The sequence below is a fragment of the Poecilia formosa genome, unplaced genomic scaffold (genome assembly GCF_000485575.1).
Source record: "Poecilia formosa unplaced genomic scaffold, Poecilia_formosa-5.1.2 Scaffold157, whole genome shotgun sequence".
NCBI lineage: Eukaryota > Metazoa > Chordata > Actinopteri > Cyprinodontiformes > Poeciliidae > Poecilia > Poecilia formosa.
In genome coordinates, this window is record NW_006800096.1 from 187,401 (window position 1) to 211,033 (window position 23,633).

The 23,633-nt window shown below is 40.1% G+C and overlaps 1 protein-coding gene and 1 long non-coding RNA gene across 3 annotated transcripts in view; both read right to left on the reverse strand.

Annotated features, from left to right (window-relative positions):
- LOC103146363 (receptor-type tyrosine-protein phosphatase delta-like) overlaps nt 1-11,355 on the reverse strand; it is a 187,199-nt gene extending 175,844 nt beyond the window's left edge. For both annotated transcript variants that reach the window (XR_001663642.1, XM_007564247.2), the window contains exons 1-2: nt 11,256-11,355; nt 5,770-5,883 (exon numbers count right to left, since the gene is read on the reverse strand). The gene's annotated coding sequence lies outside the window, so the exon portion shown is untranslated. The remainder of the gene's footprint in view (nt 1-5,769; nt 5,884-11,255) is intronic.
- Nucleotides 11,356-14,940: 3,585 nt separating this feature from the next.
- The window catches only part of LOC103146364 (uncharacterized), a 183,242-nt gene continuing 174,549 nt past the window's right edge, over nt 14,941-23,633 (reverse strand). Inside the window, exons 5-6 of the long non-coding RNA XR_477122.2 lie at nt 20,426-20,500; nt 14,941-15,052 (exon numbers count right to left, since the gene is read on the reverse strand). This is a non-coding gene — a long non-coding RNA (uncharacterized LOC103146364). The remainder of the gene's footprint in view (nt 15,053-20,425; nt 20,501-23,633) is intronic.

Below are 23,633 nucleotides of genomic sequence, written 5' to 3' on the forward strand. Positions count from 1 at the left end.
TTTTTTTACACAACGGGCTAAACCCAACACTGTTTGCAACCAAGCTTATTTTTCTCCAAACCAGTTAATAAGAAGGGATAACACAATCCTTTGTCAAACTGTCAAATTGGCCATTCGAACAGTGACTCAGGCATTAATGAGGCCTGCTATTCAGATGTTGAGTACATTACTTCAATTAATGAAGACGATAATCTGATGTGACATATTAAGGCAAACATTAGGATGTTAAGGATAAAGTTGGGACATTCAGTCTGTGTTTATCATGCAAAAAGTAAGTTCAGCATATAAATAATTAATAGTATTACTATTATTATTATTATTATTATTATTATGCCAAGACTAACATTTTAGGTATGAAACTGGCATATTATGAGCAAATTAACATCTGCAAATGGAGGCTAAAGAAAGGATGTTAATTAAATAGTTTTAGCACACCAAGACTAAAGCTAGCGTTAGGCTTCAATACATACATCAGTAAGCTATGCTAACCTCCGCATCCTAACGCTAAGAATGTTAGCTCAAGCACCAGAAATTCCCCAGATGTTTAACTTATGTTCTTTATGTAAACATTTGCTACTATTAAAAGAAATTGTTGTTTGGTCTGAGACGCTTAACGGTTTTTCGTGGGTAATTGTTGTTTTGTAGTAGGTACCGTAAATGTTAGGTGGACTGCTGCCATATAAGACTACAGTTAAAATATTCAGGTAGGCACTGAGCATGTAACACTAATGTTAGCAACATAAAGCTAACGCTAGCACAGTAGGACTAATCCTACTAACATTGTGTTCGAGTCATCATGCTAGGATGCTAGACAACTCAAAGAGCAGCATCACCAAGAGAGCTAAGATAAGGGTGGGAGCAGTGATGGAACAATTATTAGAAAGTATCGCTGCGTTCTTGTTGCTACTATTTTGTATTTCAAGGAAGGGAAAAAAAAGAAGAAAAAAAAAATCTGATTCTCAAAGTATTATAAACAAGTACAGTTTGATAAATATGTATAATGTTTTTAACCATAATTGAGGCCCCATTTTGTTAATCCTGCTTTCTTTTCACCGTCAGCATGGACTGCATATTAATACTAAAGCCTAAACCTTTAAGAAACTTCCACACATTAGCTGAAATGAACCATCGCAAGAAAATAAGGTTCCATAACATGCTGAGTCATTATGACATTCAAGCTATCTTCATTCAGTCTGCAGTAATAGCTGTGTTTTTGTATACACCTATGAGGAAAAAAAATAAAAAATAAAAAAAGCTGAATGCATCTGCCATTGTACAAATTCAGTTATTAATACAGGATTAACGGCTCAGGAAAAGACCTGGTTGCATTAGAATACGTTGGCTCTACATAGAAAATTCTTCCAATTATTTTTTTTTTCCTTTTTCAGTTTTCAAGCCAGAACAAAATTGTTGCAATTATCCTTTCATTTCTTTACATTGTTGCAATACCTGCTCCTTTCCTGACCCCCCAAGTCATTCCATAATAACTCGTATTCATTCACCTGTTAAGTAATAGTTTCAAGAAATCTTTTTCCTTTTTTTTATTGTCGATTTTTTGCAAATACATAAGCACAAACACATACAAGAATGAACATAGGCAGCTTCCAGACCCCTGGCTGATTGCTGCCGTTTCTCATCACTTCAGCTGAAAACGGCTCTTATGACTGCACTTGTTTGCCGTCTAAACGGAGGAGGACGCTGAGAAAAGAGGAGAAAACTGCAGAAGCTGAATGCGCAGATGTTTTTTTTTTGTTGTTTTTTTTTTTTTTAAACCCTGAAAATTTTTGTCCAGCTTGAGATAATAACCATCACCAATTTCACTGCTGATTTTAATCACCTTTAGGTGAAGGCACTGCGGTGTCTGACTTTAAGTGTTTTGTTTTCACAGAGACAATAAACTCGTGCTGTTAGATACAATGAAGACCCGTGCAGAGAAAATCACTTTGCTTCTCTACATCTCAGGCAGAGGTAATATTGACAGATAATATCCACTTTCTGTGCCCTGTGTTTTCAGCTAAATAAGTCTGCCTGGTGAAGAAATAGAGGCTGTAATTGTGCCATCTGTGGCACTGAGACTTTTAATAAATTAACCGTTGGCGCTTGTTTGTTCTGCCCCCCGCCGAGCTCCAGTGTTTGCGAGTGTAGTTAATGAACAAAGCCGAGTTGCGCTCTCGTGACTGTGGAGCGCGCAGGTGACACGATGGCGGGGGGAAAGACGAGGGCGACGTTGCCGCGTGGCCGCTTGACAGACAACGGCGCAACGGGAGGGGTGAGGGGGGGGGAGACAACCGGAGAGCCGGGAGACACTTTCTCTTTCACTCTCGTGCTCCCCGAATGCTCCCAGTGCAAGGGACACGGGCCGCTGCACTCACAGATGGCGGGGAGGTGTGCATGCGTGCACGAATGGTGGGGTTGTGATGCCATTTGGCTTTGTAAAAAGTGCGAGAGATGAAGCATGAGAGATCTAAGAGGAAAATAAGAAAGGAAGGAGGGGGGGGGCAGAAGAGTTTGTGTGCATGCAGCTGTTATTCAAATGTTTTTCACACATCTGCTCTCTTGTACTTTCTTACAGCATAAATGTTTCTTTCCAGGGTTAATTTACATCATACTCCGCAAAGATGCTGCCACTCAGGAACTTTTGCTGAGGAAGGAAGGCCAAGTCAGAAGACAAAAAAAAAAAAAAAATCTTTTGGATGATTCTGTGTAGACAGACTGCCATCTACTGGTTTCAACTGTAATTTCAGTCTAAGCTTTTATATCATGACCCCCCATTTGCAGTACATGCAAGCGACTGTTGTGTTTGAATGGGAAATGTAAGGTCTTGTCTAACATTAAATGAGTGAACTTGAAAAGGAATGAGGATGTGCCTATTCTGTGATCTATGATCAGTTCATGGAGACTAAATATGTTTAAAGTTTGCCTTGCAAAGCTTGTCAGAGCAAAGTGAACGGAAGCCAGTGTTAATGCCATGTCAGTCAATATGCTCCAGCTGTTCGCACCAAGAGTTAAGCTGTTCCAAACGGAAATGATGAAGTGTAGCGCCATCTTGTGGTTATTTAACGCAGATTCTCTCCGAATCAGAACTGAAGCAATTTGTTGAACATTTCAGAGATTATTAGCTCCTGTTTTTTTTTTTGTTGTTGTTTTTTTTGCACATTTCCAAACCACTTGAGTAATTTTTAACTTGACATGTTACATTAGCTTTCTGGCACACAATGTGCGTCACAAGCTATGTAAAAGAAAAAAAAGTTTAACTTTGATTCAATTTGACTTCCTACTCCGACATGACTTTGTTAAAGTACAAATGGATCTTCTTTTGATCTGCTTTATTCAGTGCAGTTCTTCTACTCCCCTAACAATGGTTCAAGTACAGGTGTGTGTTATTCTGTGTGGGTTTGTTGTATGAAATCCAATTGAAGTATAGGGCTGTAATGTGACAAACTGTGGAAGTTCAATGGGCATAAATATTTTCGCGGGGCATATACGTCTTCGCCAGTATATAAAAACAACCTTATCCAATGCATTTGAACACAAACTTGACCAAATAATTACATCAATAATAATAATACTAATAATAATAATAATAAAACAAGTGTGCTACTAACAACCATTAACTTAGACTTAAATCCTCTTCCACCACTACTTGGCTCCTCTGCTCACCAAGCTGCTTCCTCTTTGCATTAGAGATACATTTTAAAGAATTACGTTTTTCAGGAATCGCTTCAATATGAGACCCAGCGCACACCCTTCAACAACTTCACTCTTTCATATTCATAGAGCGCACACTGTAGACTGTATTTAACCAAGTAATTTAAAGGTTATCTTAAGTTGTCACTAATCATTTAATATTGTCCTCCCTTTTTTTTTTTTCTTTCTTCATCCTTTCGCGGCCAGTACTTCAGCTCCTAATCCTGTGTGTTTGTGGCTTAGCAGAGACTTATTCCGGAGAGCTGCTGGCTGCTATCTGACCTGACACAGATTTCATCCATTTTCCCTCTCTTTTTTTTTTTTAACCATATCTGCCTTTTTCAGACAGGCGCTGTTCAAAAGAAATGTGTCAGCAGTCTGGAGATTATGCTTCTTTTTTTTTTCTTTTTGCTAATCACCAGAAGAGCCCAACCTGCCGAGCATTTTTATTTTTTCAGTCTGAACACGTAGCGCGTCGAGCAGAAGTCCCTCTTTCCTCCATTTAGATGCTTATTTTGATCTCCCTTTGCTCTCATTGTGTTGGTATAATCAGGCGCGTTTAGCTGTCAGTCTTGTAACTCAACAGAGCATAAAGTTATCTCACGCAATGTGAAAACCAAATTAGTAGAGAGACCCACAAAAGGTGGGCTAATTCCACATACTTGATGCACTGACGTAGAACAAAATAGATCAATTTCAATCCTCTGAAAATACGGAGGAAGGGCAGCATTTCTTACTTTGCTTTTATTGTTTTTGTTTGTTTTTCGGACCGTTTCTGCGTCTGCTCATGTGGCAGCGCACACCACAACATGTGGGACGACCGTGATGGATTCCCGGTATCATTGGCAGTTATATGTGCTGGGCCTATAACCGCAATTCCCCAGTCGCAGCTTACTGCCGAGCGAAAGCCGAGCGAGATACACTCTGTGGCTGGCGCAGAGCCATTGGACTACGTAATAATTCATAGACCCAAAAGCCCTCCGTGTACTCACAGTGCAATATTTATGACCAGGCTGAATGTATTTCCTCAGCTACATCACCGCGCGGGGCTCAGGTCAGGGTGTATCTTCCCTCTGAGCACATATTAATGTTCAGTGCCTTGGTTAAATTTGAGGAAATAACACAGGGAAGTTGCAACTGATCACATTAGTGCTCCCTTGGGTTACTTTTCAAAAATCCCCGGGATCAAAAGCTCGTTTAAATGTTATTTATTTGTTGAAACTTGTTCGTAGAACGTTTTGACACTGAGGGATGGTGGCCAAAATACACTCTGATATTTCCCAGAATTCTGCCAGAACCGTCCATCTCACTTGACCAAGACACTTCGCCCGCCCTGCCTCCTCATTGTGACTTAATGCCAGCCTCGCTTGTGGATGCTCTCATAGCGTTGCCACATACGGGCCCAGCATGGGGAAATGCTGATTGGCTGATCTTTACAGTTATATATCCTGATCTTTTGATAACAGCAGATCCTGCTTCCAATATTTATAAACATAAGTTCAGTAATATTTCCAGCAACGATTGCTATTTTTGAACTTCAAATACGTAATGATTGTTGTGGATATAGCTTAAGGATGTAGAAAAATCACTCTGAACCACAATCATTAAAAAAAAATAAAGAACATTTTTTTATCTCATCAAATATCTTTTTTCCTTTGGTTGATAAATGTAACTCCGTTTTTATTCACTCTCTGCCAATAATACCCTTTCTAGACCCAATTACAATCTAGCAAGCGTTATGATTGTGATTTTAAGTTTACCATATTGCCATTAAAACACTGAATGAAAATCACTAAATATATTACAAATATGTAGCTGCAAATTATGATTTGCAATAATCTCGTTCGTCAGATTACCGGCCTCTCGCTGATGAGTGAAATCGGTTGGGGAAGAATTATGTAATTTAATCAAAAGCTTCTTCGTCATCCAACAAGCAATGGTTGATTTTAGAACGTCCATCTAAAGTGTCGTCTTCAAATACATAACGATGCTTTCGTTTTAACATTTTATTTTAAACCAGTGCTGCAGTCAGTTGTCCTGATGACGTTCTGGTTTCGTTTATTTGAAAGAACACAAACTCACCGAGAGATTCGAGGCTTCTCCGTCGGGCTCATGCAGGTGCCACCATGCCGCCCCTGCTGCCACAGGCCGACCTCGCCGACACACCGGTGCAGCTAAAACCCCCTTCACCCCCACCTAGGAGAGAAGGACAAGCCGGCGTGATCAGTCCTGGCTTCATATATACCTTTGTTTGGAGAAGTTCCTAAAACATGTTGCGTGAGTTTGTGGAATTCCATCAGAAGCAACTCCTCTTTAAACCTAGCATTTGCCGCTGCCTGCTCAGTGGAGTTAGAATATGGCTCCAGTGTTGGAGAGTTTTAATTGCGTTTCTCTTGATCAAAAGCGACTGCTGCATGTAGTGCTGCCACCAACGCCATGTACTACGTTTGGTTTTTATCTTCTACAAAAACGTACTCACTTGCTCAGTACTCTCTTTTCTTTCAAGCCTGAGCCCAGGATTTATTGGAGGTCTCTTCCCTTCGCCCCCCCCACCTCTCCAAAGAGAGCTGCTCTTCTTGAGTGTCTCCACATGAGGGTGAGCAGCCAAGTCAATGGGTTCGAAGTGATGGACTGAACTTAGAGAGATAAATAGCTTCATGCAAACTGGAATTCAAAAAAATCTACTGAAACTCTCTCTATTGTATGGGGGGGAAAGTAAATAGTATATATATATATATTTTATCGTTTTGTATAGTAATTGATGTTGATTTACTCGAGACTGAAGTTAATTTTATATATTTAGATGTTTTTTTTGCTGCAAAACAGAAGTGTACAAATTACAGAATTAAAGTGGATTGCAGTTTTTTTGGATGGGGGTTTTATTTTCATACGTAGCTGTATGTTGATAGTTGTAGGAAGGTGGAACTTGTTTTCGCTGTTTTGGCGTGCTTCCCCATTGCCAGAAGCCCCCCTACACACCCTCCCAAAAAAAATAAATAAATAAAAATAACTGTGTACCATGCTTGGCTGACATGTCACTCGTGACCTCATGAAAGCAAAAATCCCTCCAAGGCGTATAATAAATCATCCCAGCCGGCTGCCCCACAACACAGGCCTGGTTGTGCATACACATTCTCAAACGGACACAACGCCCGCCACGAAGCAATACATCAAATCTAAGAAGTGTGGAGACACAATTATATCAGGTTCTCTAACCTTACAAGGGGGCGGGATGGACCAGTGGTCAGTCAGGTCACACCCCATAGAAGTTTGGATGCTACTATAAGCTAATTCATGACTTCATTGATGCCTTCACTAGAGCAAAGACATTTAGATCAGTACGATACATGATTTCAATGTGTCTTTTCATGACAGTCGTCGTTTTAATAGCAGTCATAGGCTTTTCTCCATAGGGTTATGAGGTATAATTTCCATTTTTTATTTTTTTTCCCCCCCTAAACTGACCTGCTACGGGTCTAAATTCAGGGGTCTTTTTATAGCACAAGTGCATGTGACAGGTAGACGGATGCGCATTCAAAGTAAAAATGCACTAAAAACATCACTTACAAAGTGTTTTCAAGTCTGTGCAAAGAAGCTGCTCAGTCAATTTAAATTTAACGCCTCGATGCTTTTCCAAGAGACCATTCAAATGCCACTCCCAACAGACTGAACTTCTCTGACGAGTCTACCTCTGTCATTCACTTTATGCTTTATAAAGTTAGTCAAACTCACTTGACTGCACTTTGAGGGTTTTTTTTTCTTTTCTTGCCTTTCCACCAAAGTTATATTTTTCCTGTCATATTTACTTTAAATCACTTTATCATCAATCAATTCTTCAAAATGAGCACAGCTGAAGGCTATGGAAGAGAGTTTGAGTTTGCTTTTTTTATGTCACAGTTAAAGGTTTCATGTAATCAAACAAATTATTATATCAGACAAGGTTAATCTGAATCAATGCAAAAATACAATTTTATGTATTAATGGAAGAAGCCATCCAAACCAACCTGACCAAAGTTATATTTTTCACCCCTAATGAGTCGTACCACTCTTGGTGACTGTTTGAACTGGAAATAGGTTTTTGAAATAATTTTAACCTACTCTTGCAGCTGTTTTAATTCTGTGTCACAGTGGAGAGGTTTTAAGCACAAAAACTCTGTTTAAGGACAACTCACGGAGTTAGATTTGTTCTCCGTCAGGATTTTCTGAAAGACAACCATTACAGTCATCAGCTACAGCAGGCTGTCCAGAAACTGAAGCAGCCCGCCATCTTGAGGTCGTCACACCAACACCACGTTGATGGACTTTTTTCCGGAAATCCTAAGAAACCAAGTTTTTCTGCAGATATAACAAGACCAACACCTTCTAAAATGTTGCACTTTTGTTTCTCCAGGTCACAAAATATTTTCCCAGAATACCTGGTATCAATTAAAACGTTTTCTGGAAATGTTGATCAGTGGACTTTTTCCCTTTCAATCTCCCTGGATCCCATTTTTGCTCAGTTTCTTAATGTGTTTGAAAGAAGAACACTGACTTTAAAGGGGCAGTGTTATGTGTTTTTCTGGCACATTGTGTCATTTTGTAGCACAATCAAGAAACTGCGTTAACCTTCACTTGTCATGAAAATGTTACATATATCGGTAACACTTTATTTGAAGGGGTGTGCATAAGACTGACATGGCATTGTCAAAAGTATGACATAACACCTGTCATGAACATAAAGAAGTCTTTATGAATGTTTATGACAGTTGCCATGAAGTGCCATTCAGTAAATAATGACTTCTTGACTTGCATGATTTTGTAAATTATGATAATTTAATGCAAAGTTGGCATTTTTAATGGACTTTCAATGCAACTTTTAGAGCAACTTTGCATTAAAAGTGTCATTATTTACTGAATGACACTTCATTTATGTTTATGTTCATGACAGGTGTTATGTCATGTTTATGGCAGTGTCATGTCAGTCTTATGCACACCCCTTCAAATAAAGTGTTACCCATATATCAAATATGACTCGGAAGAAATTTGTCTGATATTTAACACCTTGAATTTGGGCCTCTGTCTCTTTAAAATCTCCGACTCTTTCTGAAACTCTCCCTTCAGGAAGTCATCGCAACATTTCTCCTCTATTAGCCCTTTAACAACACTTTTACCAGGGCTGCACTAAGAAGTAGCTTGTACCAACGAGCTCAGCAGATGTGCATTTCCAGCAGGTGTTTGCTAAGTGCTGCTGGCTGGTGGAGCTGAATCGAGGCGGCGCTGGGGGAAGGAATGCTCTGCGAGGCGGAAACAGCAGCTCTGAGGAGGAGCTGCACCTCGAAGGCAGCGCTAAGGTCCAACCAGGGGTTTTGCACAGCTGAGTGACTGCACTGCGTCGTTAAATGATTTCTCAAAAATGGGCACTCCAGGTATGTTTTATGATGCAACGTAACATGATGTAAAGCTCAAAAAAGTCGACTTAACATAATACTGCAGTCTGCAGTACTTTAGGTGGTTTCCTGGGCTCTCCTTCCTTATGCTTCCTTAGATTAGTGCATGTGCTACTTTTTCATCTTTTAGTCTACTTTATGTTGCCATGCAAGCTCTAGTTATTTGTATTCTTGATTGGAAGTTATCAGGCCTGGGTGTGGCAAATGAAACTGGACCCAAAACACATTACTTTCTTTAAAAACGGCTTCTGGGTCAATTTGGACAGTTTTGTCTCTGTATGACAATGAAATCAATTGAAAACTGCTTTTGTATTTGTAGGTTTATCTTTTTTTCTTATATATTTTGATCTAAATAAGTGTGATAAAAAAAAAAGACATGGATTAGTTTTTGTTCCCAGCGCTGCACGTCTTGCAAACATTTCTCATAATAACTCCTGTGTGGAAACAAAAAAAAACAAGGACTTTTGTACATTTTAAGGCAGGGGGAGTAAAAAGGAGAATTAAAGTAAGAGCCTCGTCTTAAAAAGCGGAAACAGTCCATCGATGATTCGATCTCCACATTACTTTCCCTGCAAGAGCACTTGATAAGTTCACAGCAAATCCTTTGGATGTGTACAAGAATGTTCTGCTCCGTGCTGGCCTCTACCCAGGGAACAGTAACTCACAGCAACACAAACGCTCCAATTACAGCTGGACCCGCAAATCCTCTGGGGGGGGGGAAACCGCAGCGCTGCTCACTGATCTGAAAAACACCACTGTGATAGTGGGTAACTTCACTCAACTTCCAGAGGACACGAACTGCACTTTTAATGATCCCGACCAGACCGCTGTTAAGCCGATGATAATGAGACATTTTTTTTTTGAGAGGAGCTGATTTATGAGAGCATATGGGGCATTTTGTGGTTGTGCGAACTAATGAGTGGAGAGTTAAGTGGTACTTTATGTGTGACACCGCAGCGGAAAGGTAAATGGTACAATTACTTTGACACACGAGGGTGAGTGTGAGGCACTTCTGGGTCACGAATCGGGTGAGCTCACCGCCGATTTTCCTCGGGAATCAGCTCCCTGTGTGTGTTTGCTGGCATGCGTGCTCACACGGTGCCACAAAGTGCTGACAGCACCTGTCAGTCCTCAGGCAAAATGCTGGGAGAGGTGTGAGTGGGCGCATCCTCTTCTCGGTGACAAACAAGACACCGGCAGCAGTAGTGATTTCTGCACTCCAGAGGGCACCGTTAGCATGCTTTGGCTCCGCTAATCCGCGCCGTTCTGATGTTTTCAGTCGGCGAAACAATAAAATCTGCAACCAAGACCGAACAAACTGCGAGTTGTGGTGTTATGCCGAACTATTGACTGAGACGGAGAGATTAAACTCACTTTATTCACCAAAGCGAATTATTGCAAGAAATCAAATCTCAAAAGGCAAACCAATTTACTGCGACTAAGCAATAGATCATGTCCAGACATGCGTGCTTTCTGTGCATGAATCCATACTAACACCATTTAGTTGTCTGACCCCTCATTTGATTTCTCTGGCTTCACTTGTTTACCCTTTTCCTTTTCATATTGTTTGGCACATTGATATTTGAACTCAGAGAAAAATATTTGTTTAGAAGAAGAAATACATCGATAGAGGTTACCCTATCCTGCTCCCCCCAACTAAAGTGATTCCACTGTAAACGGGGATTTGTGCCGGAGCAGATGATATTTAGAAAAAAAAAAAAAAGCATAGAACTGTTTTGATCAGAACAAACGTATCAATGCATTACCAAAAAGGTCACTTCTAGGAAGCAATTGCTCTTTCCTGTGTCACAGTGTCAGTTTCAGCAGAGAATCATAGCGAACAGAAACTTTCTACACAAAGTGTGTAATCTGTAGGACTTCTTTTGCGAGTAGATGTGTGAATTTCAAACATTTAATTCGTTGCAAGCTAATTTATTAATTTATTGCTAGTTGCTAGTTTCCGTAAGCCCACAATAGCAATGTTTTTCAGCACTAGCTCTTGCCTGTTGTTGCACTGGAAGAAGTTTGGCGGGAAAAAACGAAATGGAAAAAAAAACAACAAAAAAAAACCCAAACAAATCTTGATGATCTTTAATTTTTTTTTTCTTTTTTTCTTTCAGGATTATAAAACGTAGATCTTACCCTGTTTGGAACAAACGGTTGCGACTGCTGCCTCAGACAAAGAGCGAAGACAGAACAGAACTCCTCAGAATTTCCCTGGAAGCAAAAAGACAAAGAGGAGAGGATTTATTATGCGCTAGTGTATCGTAATGTTTTATACAACAAAACAACAACAGTGGGGATAAACATGAATTGAAAACCACACACACACACACACAGCTTTGTTATCAGCACATTCTTTTAAAGTGTGTAAGCACATTTCACAAACTGATTTTCCCCACTGTGCATAATAAGAGCAGCTAAAAATGGGCTCCTGCAACGAGTGCCGACATAACCTTCATCCTAAACAAAAAGAAAGGTTGGTGGGATGATTTTTCATGCACGTATTAATTTTTGACAGTGACGGCTCGCTTTAAAGAACAACCTTAGCTTTTTGAGAAAGTGGTAAACTGTGCACAAAACCTCGTCAAAACTGCGTACAGCCCGTGACCGTCTACGCCATTTGCAGTCCGGCGTCGAACTAACCGAGATGAGAGAAGTAAAGCGCATTCCAGAATGTCACAGCAGCACCGGTGATTGACATTTCCCCAGTCTGTGCGTTATCTTGCATGAAAATGACACCAATAATTGGATGTCAGACACCTCCCCTCCTGACCATCTCCAATATTCTGCATCAATAAGGCGTTTTCTTTTTTTTTTTTCCTTCAGAACATTCCTTCTTACTTTTCAAGTTTATCTCTTCGCTGCTCGAGTGCTTGACATGCAAAAAAGAAAAAAAGAAAAAAAATCATATGTTTACTTTGCAGATCAAAGTTCTGCTCTGCTCCCTCCCTTTCCCCCCCATCTAAAAGTGGTCTCCTTTCATTATGCAAGCCAACAAAGAGCGGCCCCGCTCTTGCACCTCGTTCCAAGCATACTGATTAATTAGCTCGTATAATTAGCTTAATGATTTAGAGAAACATGGCCACAGCCACCCAAGAAGCTATGCTAATGGACCCCTGTCTACAGCAATTAAAATGCCCATATCTTAACAATGGCGGTTTGTGGAAGTCCAGATACCAGACGCAGAGGGGGAGAGTAGGTGCTAATCGATGCAGCATTGTATTAGCTGTTGTTGCGTTAATGAACTCCGTTATAGTTATCACATTGTCAGATTGTGTTCATGCATTTAATTTCGTGCATTTCATTTAGGTAATACTTTGCAGACTGCACTGGAACGCTGGGAGCTAATGAAGTGTTCTTCGCTCTTGCTATGACGATTAATTTTGGCGCCGGCAGTCGACTCCGCGCTTAAATTAGATTTGGAAAGTGATGCAAGGCGCTGAAAGTGCAAAAACTGCTTTTAGTGCTACAAGGGAGCCAATTTACAGCCTTATCTTTATCCGTCATATTAGGCCGTTCTATATAATATCCGCCGCTCAGCTGGAGGATGTTAACTCCCTCTCTGTGTGTGAGCACACAGCGTGAAGTGCATGAGTTAGGACATGGAGTTGTGGACGTTACAGATTCCATTAAATATGAGTCAGACCAGACAGTATCTCTGCTCTCTGACAGTACCATCAGCATTCCTGGCTGCACTTCAGACATAAATCGCCCATTTATGACCTTCCGCTGAACAGTAACCAACAGAGACAGCGGCTCAACTCGTAAAACCACCAGAATGTTGAGATGGAGGTGAAGATATTACCTGTCTACACACGACCTCTTAAATGGGTGCCAAGTGGGAGCAGTTGGATAAAATTTAAGCCTTATTTGCTTTTTTTTTTTTTTTTTTTTCTCCAGTGCCACACCTGAATGTTTAAAAAGATCTAACGTAGTAATAAACAAGTGGTAATTCACCGCACACCGACACTGACGAAGCTTCTTTCTACAAAACTAAATGCGCAGCTGTTCGACTGCAGCTGGCTTAGTGCTTAATGCAGGAGCACATTGTGGAAATTTTACCCAGAAATGCTCGTAACATCATGTTGCACAAGATGGTTCACCCATTCATTTACTCACTTTATTAGAACTGAGTGTTTTTGCATTCTGCAACGCTACTTCGACACAGTGGGGCTACATAATCACGTGTCAAGTGTCTGTCACGTAAACAGTCAGGATACACCGGAGTAAACACGTAAATCCGAGGTAACATCTGTCAACGTGAAACTGACCTGTTACCCCTTTACGGATTGCGTCATCTCACACGCCTTTGAATAACACACAAAATATCTCTGAACAGTTTTGGTCCACATACCATCTGAACACTTATCACCTCTCTCGAAATTACATCCACGTTTAACAAATCCAACGCATGTTTCTCACTCTGTCACTGGCAACGTTAGAAATATATGTTGCGATGGAAATCTGACACAGTCTGTTACTATTTTAATGTTACGGTTTTATACTACACATCATATTCTTTAGATTGAGGAGGCTAATGCTAATCTAGTTATTGTAATGTTAATCTTGAAATGCTAGCTGTTGTGACGTTATCACTGTCATGCTAACATGCTAGCTTGCAGAATGCTAAGGTACACTTTAGTACAATAAAGTTAGCATTTACATCCTTATCCAGATCAGTTTAGAGAACACGATTGCTTGTCGTGATGGATGCACACAGCATCCATCACGAGGATTTTGCACTGTCAAGAGGAATTTCTAACTAGAAGTAGCTAAATTTAAAAAAGCAATAACAAAAATAGAAAAAAGTTCAATATTTTTCATCATGTATTTCATAAAGTAAAACTCATATAGATTCATTACACAAAGTGAATATTTTAAGCTTTTACATATCGGAATCTTTATGCATATGGCTTAAAGATAATGAAACCCCAAAAATTAATTCCTTCTGAAATCTTGTATTTCAGGTCATTTGGTTTGTTGGTTCTAGTGTCTTATCTTGTTCCTGACAATTAATACACCACAGATTCTCAGGATAGTTTGCTGGCTAATCAGGCACAGCATTACTATGGTCATTCAACAAGCTTTTGGTACCTTTGGCAGTGAAGGCAGGTGCCAAAACTTGATGGAAAATTAAATCAACATCTCCTTAAACATCTCCTTTTTGTTCTAATCCTAGGTATGATACTTCTGGCGATATTTGTTGTTCATTTAAGCAGCAGTTTGGCTCATGTTATAGATAGATGTGTGCTGGCTCTTAAAAGCAATGAGTTCAGCTGCAGTTCACATCATGTGAATAAATTACTGCTTGTGCAACTTTTTCTACTTCATATATCCTTCCATTCAACCTTCCACTAATATGCTTGAATACAGCACTCNAAATATCTTTTTTCCTTTGGTTGATAAATGTAACTCCGTTTTTATTCACTCTCTGCCAATAATACCCTTTCTAGACCCAATTACAATCTAGCAAGCGTTATGATTGTGATTTTAAGTTTACCATATTACCATTAAAACACTGAATGAAAATCACTAAATATATTACAAATATGTAGCTGCAAATTATGATTTGCAATAATCTTGTTCGTCAGATTACTGGCCTCTCGCTGATGAGTGAAATCGGTTGGGGAAGAATTATGTAATTTAATCAAAAGCTTCTTCGTCATCCAACAAGCAATGGTTGATTTTAGAACGTCCATCTAAAGTGTCGTCTTCAAATACATAACGATGCTTTCGTTTTAACATTTTATTTTAAACCAGTGCTGCAGTCAGTTGTCCTGATGACGTTCTGGTTTCGTTTATTTGGAAGAACACAAACTCACCGAGAGATTCGAGGCTTCTCCGTCGGGCTCATGCAGGTGCCACCATGCCGCCCCTGCTGCCACAGGCCGACCTCGCCGACACACCGGTGCAGCTAAAACCCCCTTCACCCCCACCTAGGAGAGAAGGACAAGCCGGCGTGATCAGTCCTGGCTTCATATACACCTTTGTTTGGAGAAGTTCCTAAAACATGTTGCGTGAGTTTGTGGAATTCCATCAGAAGCAACTCCTCTTTAAACCTAGCATTTGCCGCTGCCTGCTCAGTGGAGTTAGAATATGGCTCCAGTGTTGGAGAGTTTTAATTGCGTTTCTCTTGATCAAAAGCGACTGCTGCATGTAGTGCTGCCACCAACGCCATGTACTACGTTTGGTTTTTATCTTCTACAAAAACGTACTCACTTGCTCAGTACTCTCTTTTCTTTCAAGCCTGAGCCCAGGATTTATTGGAGGTCTCTTCCCTTCGCCCCCCCCACCTCTCCAAAGAGAGCTGCTCTTCTTCAGTGTCTCCACATGAGGGTGAGCAGCCAAGTCAATGGGTTCGAAGTGATGGACTGAACTTAGAGAGATAAATAGCTTCATGCAAACTGGAATTCAAAAAAATCTACTGAAACTCTCTCTATTGTATGGGGGGGAAAGTAAATAGTATATATATATATATTTTATCGTTTTGTATAGTAATTGATGTTGATTTACTCGAGACTGAAGTTAATTTTATATATTTAGATGTTTTTTTTGCTGCAAAACAGAAGTGTACAAATTACAGAATTAAAGTGGATTGCAGTTTTTTTGGATGGGGGTTTTATTTTCATACGTAGCTGTATGTTGATAGTTGTAGGAAGGTGGAACTTGTTTTCGCTGTTTTGGCGTGCTTCCCCATTGCCAGAAGCCCCCCTACACACCCTCCCAAAAAAAATAAATAAATAAAAATAACTGTGTACCATGCTTGGCTGACATGTCACTCGTGGCCTCATGAAAAGCAAAAATCCCTCCAAGGCGTATAATAAATCATCCCAGCCGGCTGCCCCACAACACAGGCCTGGTTGTGCATACACATTCTCAAACGGACACAACGCCCGCCACGAAGCAATACATCAAATCTAAGAAGTGTGGAGACACAATTATATCAGGTTCTCTAACCTTACAAGGGGGCGGGATGGACCAGTGGTCAGTCAGGTCACACCCCATAGAAGTTTGGATGCTACTATAAGCTAATTCATGACTTCATTGATGCCTTCACTAGAGCAAAGACATTTAGATCAGTACGATACATGATTTCAATGTGTCTTTTCATGACAGTCGTCGTTTTAATAGCAGTCATAGGCTTTTCTCCATAGGGTTATGAGGTATAATTTCCATTTTTTATTTTTTTTCCCCCCCTAAACTGACCTGCTACGGGTCTAAATTCAGGGGTCTTTTTATAGCACAAGTGCATGTGACAGGTAGACGGATGCGCATTCAAAGTAAAAATGCACTAAAAACATCACTTACAAAGTGTTTTCAAGTCTGTGCAAAGAAGCTGCTCAGTCAATTTAAATTTAACGCCTCGATGCTTTTCCAAGAGACCATTCAAATGCCACTCCCAACAGACTGAACTTCTCTGACGAGTCTACCTCTGTCATTCACTTTATGCTTTATAAAGTTAGTCAAACTCACTTGACTGCACTTTGAGGGTTTTTTTTTCTTTTCTTGCCTTTCCACCAAAGTTATATTTTTCCTGTCATATTTACTTTAAATCACTTTATCATCAATCAATTCTTCAAAATGAGCACAGCTGAAGGCTATGGAAGAGAGTTTGAGTTTGCTTTTTTTATGTCACAGTTAAAGGTTTCATGTAATCAAACAAATTATTATATCAGACAAGGTTAATCTGAATCAATGCAAAAATACAATTTTATGTATTAATGGAAGAAGCCATCCAAACCAACCTGACCAAAGTTATATTTTTCACCCCTAATGAGTCGTACCACTCTTGGTGACTGTTTGAACTGGAAATAGGTTTTTGAAATAATTTTAACCTACTCTTGCAGCTGTTTTAATTCTGTGTCACAGTGGAGAGGTTTTAAGCACAAAAACTCTGTTTAAGGACAACTCACGGAGTTAGATTTGTTCTCCGTCAGGATTTTCTGAAAGACAACCATTACAGTCATCAGCTACAGCAGGCTGTCCAGAAACTGAAGCAGCCCGCCATCTTGAGGTCGTCACACCAACACCACGTTGATGGACTTTTTTCCGGAAATCCTAAGAAACCAAGTTTTTCTGCAGATATAACAAGACCAACACCTTCTAAAATGTTGCACTTTTGTTTCTCCAGGTCACAAAATATTTTCCCAGAATACCTGGTATCAATTAAAACGTTTTCTGGAAATGTTGATCAGTGGACTTTTTCCCTTTCAATCTCCCTGGATCCCATTTTTGCTCAGTTTCTTAATGTGTTTGAAAGAAGAACACTGACTTTAAAGGGGCAGTGTTATGTGTTTTTCTGGCACATTGTGTCATTTTGTAGCACAATCAAGAAACTGCGTTAACCTTCACTTGTCATGAAAATGTTACATATATCGGTAACACTTTATTTGAAGGGGTGTGCATAAGACTGACATGGCATTGTCAAAAGTATGACATAACACCTGTCATGAACATAAAGAAGTCTTTATGAATGTTTATGACAGTTGCCATGAAGTGCCATTCAGTAAATAATGACTTCTTGACTTGCATGATTTTGTAAATTATGATAATTTAATGCAAAGTTGGCATTTTTAATGGACTTTCAATGCAACTTTTAGAGCAACTTTGCATTAAAAGTGTCATTATTTACTGAATGACACTTCATTTATGTTTATGTTCATGACAGGTGTTATGTCATGTTTATGGCAGTGTCATGTCAGTCTTATGCACACCCCTTCAAATAAAGTGTTACCCATATATCAAATATGACTCGGAAGAAATTTGTCTGATATTTAACACCTTGAATTTGGGCCTCTGTCTCTTTAAAATCTCCGACTCTTTCTGAAACTCTCCCTTCAGGAAGTCATCGCAACATTTCTCCTCTATTAGCCCTTTAACAACACTTTTACCAGGGCTGCACTAAGAAGTAGCTTGTACCAACGAGCTCAGCAGATGTGCATTTCCAGCAGGTGTTTGCTAAGTGCTGCTGGCTGGTGGAGCTGAATCGAGGCGGCGCTGGGGGAAGGAATGCTCTGCGAGGCGGAAACAGCAGCTCTGAGGAGGAGCTGCACCTCGAAGGCAGCGCTAAGGTCCAACCAGGGGTTTTGCACAGCTGAGTGACTGCACTGCGTCGTTAAATGATTTCTCAAAAATGGGCACTCCAGGTATGTTTTATGATGCAACGTAACATGATGTAAAGCTCAAAAAAGTCGACTTAACATAATACTGCAGTCTGCAGTACTTTAGGTGGTTTCCTGGGCTCTCCTTCCTTATGCTTCCTTAGATTAGTGCATGTGCTACTTTTTCATCTTTTAGTCTACTTTATGTTGCCATGCAAGCTCTAGTTATTTGTATTCTTGATTGGAAGTTATCAGGCCTGGGTGTGGCAAATGAAACTGGACCCAAAACACATTACTTTCTTTAAAAACGGCTTCTGGGTCAATTTGGACAGTTTTGTCTCTGTATGACAATGAAATCAATTGAAAACTGCTTTTGTATTTGTAGGTTTATCTTTTTTTCTTATATATTTTGATCTAAATAAGTGTGATAAAAAAAAAAGACATGGATTAGTTTTTGTTCCCAGCGCTGCACGTCTTGCAAACATTTCTCATAATAACTCCTGTGTGGAAACAAAAAAAAACAAGGACTTTTGTACATTTTAAGGCAGGGGGAGTAAAAAGGAGAATTAAAGTAAGAGCCTCGTCTTAAAAAGCGGAAACAGTCCATCGATGATTCGATCTCCACATTACTTTCCCTGCAAGAGCACTTGATAAGTTCACAGCAAATCCTTTGGATGTGTACAAGAATGTTCTGCTCCGTGCTGGCCTCTACCCAGGGAACAGTAACTCACAGCAACACAAACGCTCCAATTACAGCTGGACCCGCAAATCCTCTGGGGGGGGGGAAACCGCAGCGCTGCTCACTGATCTGAAAAACACCACTGTGATAGTGGGTAACTTCACTCAACTTCCAGAGGACACGAACTGCACTTTTAATGATCCCGACCAGACCGCTGTTAAGCCGATGATAATGAGACATTTTTTTTTTGAGAGGAGCTGATTTATGAGAGCATATGGGGCATTTTGTGGTTGTGCGAACTAATGAGTGGAGAGTTAAGTGGTACTTTATGTGTGACACCGCAGCGGAAAGGTAAATGGTACAATTACTTTGACACACGAGGGTGAGTGTGAGGCACTTCTGGGTCACGAATCGGGTGAGCTCACCGCCGATTTTCCTCGGGAATCAGCTCCCTGTGTGTGTTTGCTGGCATGCGTGCTCACACGGTGCCACAAAGTGCTGACAGCACCTGTCAGTCCTCAGGCAAAATGCTGGGAGAGGTGTGAGTGGGCGCATCCTCTTCTCGGTGACAAACAAGACACCGGCAGCAGTAGTGATTTCTGCACTCCAGAGGGCACCGTTAGCATGCTTTGGCTCCGCTAATCCGCGCCGTTCTGATGTTTTCAGTCGGCGAAACAATAAAATCTGCAACCAAGACCGAACAAACTGCGAGTTGTGGTGTTATGCCGAACTATTGACTGAGACGGAGAGATTAAACTCACTTTATTCACCAAAGCGAATTATTGCAAGAAATCAAATCTCAAAAGGCAAACCAATTTACTGCGACTAAGCAATAGATCATGTCCAGACATGCGTGCTTTCTGTGCATGAATCCATACTAACACCATTTAGTTGTCTGACCCCTCATTTGATTTCTCTGGCTTCACTTGTTTACCCTTTTCCTTTTCATATTGTTTGGCACATTGATATTTGAACTCAGAGAAAAATATTTGTTTAGAAGAAGAAATACATCGATAGAGGTTACCCTATCCTGCTCCCCCCAACTAAAGTGATTCCACTGTAAACGGGGATTTGTGCCGGAGCAGATGATATTTAGAAAAAAAAAAAAAAGCATAGAACTGTTTTGATCAGAACAAACGTATCAATGCATTACCAAAAAGGTCACTTCTAGGAAGCAATTGCTCTTTCCTGTGTCACAGTGTCAGTTTCAGCAGAGAATCATAGCGAACAGAAACTTTCTACACAAAGTGTGTAATCTGTAGGACTTCTTTTGCGAGTAGATGTGTGAATTTCAAACATTTAATTCGTTGCAAGCTAATTTATTAATTTATTGCTAGTTGCTAGTTTCCGTAAGCCCACAATAGCAATGTTTTTCAGCACTAGCTCTTGCCTGTTGTTGCACTGGAAGAAGTTTGGCGGGAAAAAACGAAATGGAAAAAAAAACAACAAAAAAAAACCCAAACAAATCTTGATGATCTTTAATTTTTTTTTTCTTTTTTTCTTTCAGGATTATAAAACGTAGATCTTACCCTGTTTGGAACAAACGGTTGCGACTGCTGCCTCAGACAAAGAGCGAAGACAGAACAGAACTCCTCAGAATTTCCCTGGAAGCAAAAAGACAAAGAGGAGAGGATTTATTATGCGCTAGTGTATCGTAATGTTTTATACAACAAAACAACAACAGTGGGGATAAACATGAATTGAAAACCACACACACACACACACAGCTTTGTTATCAGCACATTCTTTTAAAGTGTGTAAGCACATTTCACAAACTGATTTTCCCCACTGTGCATAATAAGAGCAGCTAAAAATGGGCTCCTGCAACGAGTGCCGACATAACCTTCATCCTAAACAAAAAGAAAGGTTGGTGGGATGATTTTTCATGCACGTATTAATTTTTGACAGTGACGGCTCGCTTTAAAGAACAACCTTAGCTTTTTGAGAAAGTGGTAAACTGTGCACAAAACCTCGTCAAAACTGCGTACAGCCCGTGACCGTCTACGCCATTTGCAGTCCGGCGTCGAACTAACCGAGATGAGAGAAGTAAAGCGCATTCCAGAATGTCACAGCAGCACCGGTGATTGACATTTCCCCAGTCTGTGCGTTATCTTGCATGAAAATGACACCAATAATTGGATGTCAGACACCTCCCCTCCTGACCATCTCCAATATTCTGCATCAATAAGGCGTTTTCTTTTTTTTTTTTCCTTCAGAACATTCCTTCTTACTTTTCAAGTTTATCTCTTCGCTGCTCGAGTGCTTGACATGCAAAAAAGAAAAAAAGAAAAAAAATCATATGTTTACTTTGCAGATCAAAGTTCTGCTCTGCTCCCTCCCTTTCCCCCCCATCTAAAAGTGGTCTCCTTTCATTATGCAAGCCAACAAAGAGCGGCCCCGCTCTTGCACCTCGTTCCAAGCATACTGATTAATTAGCTCGTATAATTAGCTTAATGATTTAGAGAAACATGGCCACAGCCACCCAAGAAGCTATGCTAATGGACCCCTGTCTACAGCAATTAAAATGCCCATATCTTAACAATGGCGGTTTGTGGAAGTCCAGATACCAGACGCAGAGGGGGAGAGTAGGTGCTAATCGATGCAGCATTGTATTAGCTGTTGTTGCGTTAATGAACTCCGTTATAGTTATCACATTGTCAGATTGTGTTCATGCATTTAATTTCGTGCATTTCATTTAGGTAATACTTTGCAGACTGCACTGGAACGCTGGGAGCTAATGAAGTGTTCTTCGCTCTTGCTATGACGATTAATTTTGGCGCCGGCAGTCGACTCCGCGCTTAAATTAGATTTGGAAAGTGATGCAAGGCGCTGAAAGTGCAAAAACTGCTTTTAGTGCTACAAGGGAGCCAATTTACAGCCTTATCTTTATCCGTCATATTAGGCCGTTCTATATAATATCCGCCGCTCAGCTGGAGGATGTTAACTCCCTCTCTGTGTGTGAGCACACAGCGTGAAGTGCATGAGTTAGGACATGGAGTTGTGGACGTTACAGATTCCATTAAATATGAGTCAGACCAGACAGTATCTCTGCTCTCTGACAGTACCATCAGCATTCCTGGCTGCACTTCAGACATAAATCGCCCATTTATGACCTTCCGCTGAACAGTAACCAACAGAGACAGCGGCTCAACTCGTAAAACCACCAGAATGTTGAGATGGAGGTGAAGATATTACCTGTCTACACACGACCTCTTAAATGGGTGCCAAGTGGGAGCAGTTGGATAAAATTTAAGCCTTATTTGCTTTTTTTTTTTTTTTTTTTTCTCCAGTGCCACACCTGAATGTTTAAAAAGATCTAACGTAGTAATAAACAAGTGGTAATTCACCGCACACCGACACTGACGAAGCTTCTTTCTACAAAACTAAATGCGCAGCTGTTCGACTGCAGCTGGCTTAGTGCTTAATGCAGGAGCACATTGTGGAAATTTTACCCAGAAATGCTCGTAACATCATGTTGCACAAGATGGTTCACCCATTCATTTACTCACTTTATTAGAACTGAGTGTTTTTGCATTCTGCAACGCTACTTCGACACAGTGGGGCTACATAATCACGTGTCAAGTGTCTGTCACGTAAACAGTCAGGATACACCGGAGTAAACACGTAAATCCGAGGTAACATCTGTCAACGTGAAACTGACCTGTTACCCCTTTACGGATTGCGTCATCTCACACGCCTTTGAATAACACACAAAATATCTCTGAACAGTTTTGGTCCACATACCATCTGAACACTTATCACCTCTCTCGAAATTACATCCACGTTTAACAAATCCAACGCATGTTTCTCACTCTGTCACTGGCAACGTTGGAAATATATGTTGCGATGGAAATCTGACACAGTCTGTTACTATTTTAATGTTACGGTTTTATACTACACATCATATTCTTTAGATTGAGGAGGCTAATGCTAATCTAGTTATTATAATGTTACCCTTGAAATGCTAGCTATTGTGACGTTATCACTGTCATGCTAACATGCTAGCTTGCAGAATGCTAAGGTACACTTTAGTACAATAAAGTTAGCATTTACATCCTTATCCAGATCAGTTTAGAGAACACGATTGCTTGTCGTGATGGATGCACACAGCATCCATCACGAGGATTTTGCACTGTCAAGAGGAATTTCTAACTAGAAGTAGCTAAATTTAAAAAAGCAATAACAAAAATAGAAAAAAGTTCAATATTTTTCATCATGTATTTCATAAAGTAAAACTCATATAGATTCATTACACAAAGTGAATATTTTAAGCTTTTACATATCGGAATCTTTATGCATATGGCTTAAAGATAATGAAACCCCAAAAATTAATTCCTTCTGAAATCTTGTATTTCAGGTCATTTGGTTTGTTGGTTCTAGTGTCTTATCTTGTTCCTGACAATTAATACACCACAGATTCTCAGGATAGTTTGCTGGCTAATCAGGCACAGCATTACTATGGTCATTCAACAAGCTTTTGGTACCTTTGGCAGTGAAGGCAGGTGCCAAAACTTGATGGAAAATTAAATCAACATCTCCTTAAACATCTCCTTTTTGTTCTAATCCTAGGTATGATACTTCTGGCGATATTTGTTGTTCATTTAAGCAGCAGTTTGGCTCATGTTATAGATAGATGTGTGCTGGCTCTTAAAAGCAATGAGTTCAGCTGCAGTTCACATCATGTGAATAAATTACTGCTTGTGCAACTTTTTCTACTTCATATATCCTTCCATTCAA